This window comes from Cebus imitator, unplaced genomic scaffold (assembly GCF_001604975.1).
Source record: "Cebus imitator isolate Cc_AM_T3 unplaced genomic scaffold, Cebus_imitator-1.0 Scaffold68, whole genome shotgun sequence".
In the NCBI taxonomy this organism is placed as follows: Eukaryota; Metazoa; Chordata; class Mammalia; order Primates; family Cebidae; genus Cebus; species Cebus imitator.
In genome coordinates this window covers 7,633,072-7,639,414 of record NW_016107383.1, presented here as the reverse complement: position 1 = coordinate 7,639,414, position 6,343 = coordinate 7,633,072, and the positions used below count along the sequence as shown (strand labels likewise).

General features: G+C 38.8%; 1 long non-coding RNA gene across 1 annotated transcript in view; it reads right to left on the bottom strand.

Moving 5' to 3' along the window:
- Positions 1-4,902: 4,902 nt before the first annotated feature.
- LOC119471651 overlaps positions 4,903-6,343 on the bottom strand; it is a 20,985-nt gene continuing 19,544 nt past the window's right edge. The window contains exon 3 of the long non-coding RNA XR_005200711.1: positions 4,903-5,049. This is a non-coding gene — a long non-coding RNA (uncharacterized LOC119471651). The remainder of the gene's footprint in view (positions 5,050-6,343) is intronic.

Below are 6,343 nucleotides of genomic sequence, written 5' to 3'. Positions count from 1 at the left end.
ACCGAGCCAAAGTGTAACCCAGGCCCATAGTGCCCCTGCTACCAAAGGTGGATTGGGTTCACAATTTGTGGAAAATAACTTGGGTTCACAGTCCTTGTTTGTGGAAAATAACTGAAATAAGCTACATCGATAGAATTGTGAACCCAAAATATCCGAGACAGATCTGAGTCAATTTAGAAAGTTTATTTTGCCGAAGTTAAGAACATGCCCGTGACACAGCCTCAGGAGGTCCTTAGGACATGTGTCCAAGGTGGTCGGGGTACAGTTTCAGGGAGACGGGAGACATCAATCAATAGGTATAAATGTACATTGGTTCAGTCCTGTAAGGCAGGACCTGGAAGTGGGAGCTTCCAGATCAGAAGTAGATAAGAGACCAAAGGTTGCATTCTTTTGAGTCCTTGATCAGCCTTCCACTGAATACAGAAGTCAGTCTGGCTCAGTGAATCTGCATTTCTATATAAACAATAGGGCAAAGGAAGCCATCAGATATGCATTTGCCTCAGATGAGCCTCAGAGGAAGGACTTTGAGTTCTGTCTGACCTTTATCCACAAGGAATTTTCTTGTGGGCAAATTGTGAGGGAGGTATATAGCTTCTTTGTAGCTTATCTTATTTAGGAATAAAATGGGAGGCAGGCCCGCCTGATGCAGTTCCCAGCTTGACTTTTCCCTTGGCTTAGTGATTTATTTTCCTTTTACAGAATCCTTAAGGAAAGACTCACCCCGGCCTCTCCAAAGCATTCTCTTATATGATCAACATGTATTTATTTATTTATTTTGAGAGAGAGTCTCGTTCTGTCACCCAGGCCAGAGTGCAAAGGTGCCATTTTGGCTCACTGCAACTTCTGCCTTTCGGGTTCAAGTGATTCTCCTGCCTCAGCCTCTAGAGTAGCTAGGATTACAGGTGAGTACCACCTCGCTCAGCTAATTTTTGTATTTTTAGTGGATAGGCTGGTCGGCCAGGCTGGTCTCAAACTCCTGACCTTAAATGATCCACCTGCCTTGGCTTCCCAAAGTGCTGGTATTAAAGGCGTGAGGCACCTTGCCCAGCCTGATAAACATTTATTGAGCATCTTGTATATACAAGGCATGGGTTGCCTGACAGCGTCCACAGGAGTTGCATATCAGGCATTCAGAAAGCATCTGGTTGGTTTAAAGCAGAGCCCCAAGGCTGTTACAGCAGGAGGCAGCTGTCCAGGAAGACATTAAACAAGGACATGGACTCATAATTCCAGACAGTTGGGACTCTGTCGTTTAAATACCCGTCACCTCCTCTTTAGTCTCCTCTAGGTAAAAATAGCTCGGTTGCCAAGAAACCTGTAACTAGTAATAAGTTCTCTCTTACTGTAAACAGATGCACAAATTTGTAATTAAATGAAAATCTGAAAGATTGCTTTTCAAAGTTTCAACTTATGTTTTTATAATATAAGATAGGCCCATTATATATCAGGTATAAAAACTATATTTTTAGGTTTAAGAATATTAAATTTATTAATAATAAATACTAAGGGAATAACACAATGGTCACAGAAACTCAGGAACTAAATACTGTCCCTATTAATCTTATCACAGAATCATAGCATCAGAGATTGTATAGTTTAACACAGGTTGAGAAAATTGATTTTGAGGCAAGGCCGTCAATAGCCCTGAGTGAGCTAAACCCAATGCACACATTTTATAGAGGTAAATGAATCTACAGTCACAGGTTGTTATGAGTTGAATTGTGTTTCTCCCAAGAAATATGCTGAAGTGTTAAAGTCCTAATGATCAGTACTTCAGAATGTGCACCTTACTTGGAAATAAGGTCCTTGCAGATCTAATTAAGATGAGGTCATTCCCAAGCAGAGTGGGCCCTGATTTCAGTATAACTGGAGTCCTTATAGAAAGAGGTGAGGGACACAGGGAGAAGATGGCCATGTGATGACAGATGCAGAGATAAGTCTACAAGCCAAGGATTGCCAGCAACCGCGAGAGCTAGGAAGAGACAAGGGAATATTCTTCCCCAGATCTATGAGAGAATACAGGGTTTTGCCAACACCATGACTTCAGACTTCTAGCCTCCAGAACTGTTCACACATTTCTGTTCTTTTAAACTATCCACTTTTTCATACTTTGTTATTACTGCATCCCTAGGAAGCTGTTACATTGGTCAGTCTCAGAATAAAGCCTGACTTAAGGCAGAAAAAAAATCTCAGAGTCAGAGATTATATACTTTATTAACCTAATCAATGTGTCTCATCTATTTGTCTTGTATCCCCAGTGCTAAATAAGAGTTCAGTGAAGGTCATGGCCAAGTTATGTAATCAACTGAGTATCCATCACCCAATGAATGCATAAAGAAAATATGATATCTAGACACAGATATACACACATACAATGGAATACTATTCAGTCTGTACAAAGAAGAAAACCCTGTTCTTTTCCACAGCAGGCATAAATCTGGAAGGCATTTAGCTAAGTGAAATAAGCAAGGCTAGAAAGACAAATACCTCATGTTCTCACTATATGTGGAATCTCAAACAATGAACACATAGAAGCAGTGGGCAGAATGCTGGTTACAAGCGGACAGAGTGAAGGGTATGAAGAGATGATGGTTAAAAAAAAGTACAAAGTTTCAGTTAGACAGGAGGAATAGATGATAAGTATTTGGGGTGATAAGCATATTAATTAACATGATTCAGCCATTTCACATTGAATACCTATAGCATCACTTTGTATCTCATAAATAGAGAAATTAAATAATTTGTCAAGATACAATAATAAATAGATAATATGCAAATAAGCTGTTTTTCAAGGCACAGATCAAATCCCTGTCCCTTTCACGCTAGCCATCTCTCCTGATCCTTTCTACAATGATTTTGTAACCTTTCAAGACAATTTTTCTCCTTGAGAGGAGGTAATTATTTGCTTGTTTTGTTATGAGGCATGGTCTCTCTCACTCTGCCGCCCAGGCTGGAGTACAGTGGTGTGACCTTGGCTCATTGCCTCAGCCTCCCAAGTAGGTGGGGTTACAGCCATGTGCCACAGCTCCCGACTAATTTTTATATTTTCAGTAGAGGGGGGTTTCACCATGTTGACCAGCCTGGTCTCAAACTCCTGATCTCAGGTGAGCTGCCTACTTTGGCCTCCCAAAATGATGGGATTACAGGTGTGAGTCACCATACCTGGCCAAGAGGAGGTAATTCTTTACTAATATTTAGATTCTCCCAAAGGACTAATAGTGCTTCTGTACCGTTACTTTGTACTTTCTATACTTTGTACTATTAGTACTAACAGTGCCATGTGTGAAGTAAGTGATCAATTAGTCAATATCTGTTAGATGGAGTTCAATTCCTTTGACTTTCACTGCTAGCTTCATTTTAACTTTCTCAATCATGTCTGTCCCAAGCTTTGACTCATAATTTACTTGATCACTGTGCCTTGTCCATGGCCATACCACCTTGAACGTGCCTGATCTCATCTGATCACTGTGCCTTTATGCCACACTTTGATGATCAGGGTGTGAAAGAAGGCAGGTCAATGGGACAATTGACTAGATTAAAAGATACTTTAAAAACTGAACTATCAAATGCAATGAGTAGCATCTGATTGGATCCTAATTTAAAGAAAGGAACTGTAAAAATATATTTGAGACAACTAGGGAAAGGTGAATATGAATTAGGACAGTATTAGATGATATTGATACAATCATAGTAATTTTTTTTTCTTTTTTTAATTTGAGATGAAGTCTTGCTCTGTCACCTAGACTGAAGTACAGTGGCAAGATCTTGGCTCACTGCAACCTCCGCCTCCCAGGTTCAAGCCACTCCTGCATCAGCCTCCTGAATAGCTGGGGTTACAGGTGCCTGCCATCATGCCTGGCTAATTTTTGTATTTTTAGTAGAGACGGGGTTTCACCATGTTGGCCAGGCTAATCTCAAACTCCTGACTTCGTGATCTGCCTGCCTCAGCCTCCCAAAGTGCTGGGATTCCAGGTGTGAGCTGCTGTGCCCAGCTATAGTAAATTTTATTGGTTGTAATAATAATGTTGCCATTAAAGAAGAAAACTTTCATGCCTACAATTCCAGCACTTTGGGAGGCCAGAGCAGGAGGATCATTTGAGGTTACGAGTTCAAGGCCAGTCTGGGCAACAGAGAAAGACCCTGCCTCTACAAAAAATAAATTGTAAAAATCAGCCAAGTGGGTTGACGTGTGCCTGAAGATTATAATAAAAATTAGAAAATTATAAAATTTAACCTAGCTACTTGAGAGACTGAATAGGAGGATCACTTGAGCCCAGGAGCTCAAAGTGGCAATGAGATATGATGATGCTGTTGCCTTCCAGCCTGGGCAAAAGTGAGATCCACTTTGATAAGATAATATGGGAGAAAATCTTTGGAATCTAGAGCTTGGTGAAGAGTTATTAGACATGACACAAAAATCACTGTCCTTAAAAAGAAAAGTGGATAAAGTGGATTTCATAAAAATAAAGCATTTTGCTCTGGGAAAGACCCTATTAAGATGATGACAAACTTTTTTGGTTATGTGTTTTACATAATCAACAAAGGGCTTTTATTTAGACTAGATAAAGAACACTCAGTACTTGAAAACAATTCATTTAGAAAATGGGCAAAAGACATGAATAGAAGATAATATATTTCACCAAAAAGATATTCAGATGGCAAACAAGCATATGACAAGTTTTATCTTTTTTTCTCAGCCATTCTTTTCTTTTTATTATCATACTTTAAGTTCTGGGATACATGTGCAGAACGTGCAGGTTTGTTACATAGGTGTGTATGTGCCATGGTGGTTCTTTCGCTGCACCCATCAACCCTATTTCTCCTAGGTATTTCTTGCTCCTATTTCTACTAGGTATGCTCTCCCTACCCTAGTCTCCCACCTCCGATAGGCCCCAGTGTGTGATGTTCCCTCCCTGTGTCCATGTGTTCTCATTGTTCAACTCCCACGTATGAGCAATAACAGGTGGTGTTTATTTCTGTTCTTGTGTTAGTTTGCTGAGAATGATGGTTTCCAGCGTCATTCAAGTCCTTACAAAGGATAGGAATTCACTTGCCGTTAAGAAAATGCAAATTAAGAACACGATGAGATATTACTACATACCTATAAGAAGAGGTAGAATAAAACAATGACAATACCAAGTGCTGGTGAGGATGCAGAGAAACTGATTTCTCGTTTGTGGCTGGTGGGAATATAAAGTGGCATAGTTCTTTGAAAAAACATTTGTCAGTTTCTTAACAAAAACTAAACATACACTTAACATAGAACACACTACTTATACTTCTGGTTTTTTATCTCCCCCAAATGGAAAATCAGGTTCACACAAAAGCCTGTGCATGAATGTTCATAACAGCCTTATTAGCAATAGCCAAAAACTGGAAGTAGTCCAAGTTTTTTTCAATGGGAAAATGCTTAAATAAAGGAAATTATATCTATACCATGGAATATTACTAAGCAGCAAAGAAAAAAATTGATAAACACAACAACTTGGATGAATCTCAAGGGACTTACACCGAGCGAACTGAAAAGCCATTCTGAAAAGGTCATGTGCTGCATGATTTCATTTGTATAACATTCTCTAAATGACAACATTATAGAGGTGGAGAACAGAGTAGTGATTGCCAGGGGTTAGAGAAGAAGGTAGTGGTTGCCAGGTGTGTGTGTTGTAGGGGAGTGGGTTTCATTATTAAGGGGCAACTTGAGGAGATCTTTGTAAGGATACAATAGTTTGGTAACTTAATTGCATAGATGCAATAAATATGACATAGAACTATACCTATACATTGTACCAATGTCAGTTTCCTGGTTTTCACATTTTACTGTAGTTATGTGAGATGCAACCATTGGAATAATTGAGTGAGAGATACATGAGACTTGTCTATGCTATCTTTGCAACTCCTTATGAATCTATACTTTTTTTTAAAAGTTAAATACTGATTTAAAAAATGAGTTTCTGGACCCTTATTGCATGCTTCATCGTACCATGGGCTCACAATCACAGAAATCTCTTTGATTTAGTTTTTCCCTCAAGTTCTCCTTTCAGACTAGCCTATTTATTCAGTTTCCTTCTTTACAGTATTTAACAAATGATTATATTCATGCCACAATCACTATGACATAGCATCTCTCAAATCAGAATTACCTAAAAGGCTTCTTAAAGCACAGAATGCAAGTCTCAGACCAGAGATTCTGATTAAGGAGGCCTTGGAGAAGCCAGTAATTTAAATTTACCTTCCTTTCTTTCTTTCTTTTTCTCTTTCTTTCTTTTATCTTTCTTTCTTTTTCTTTTTCTGTTTCTTTTTCTTTCTTTCTTTCTTTTTTTTTCTTTTTTTTTTTTTTTTTTTT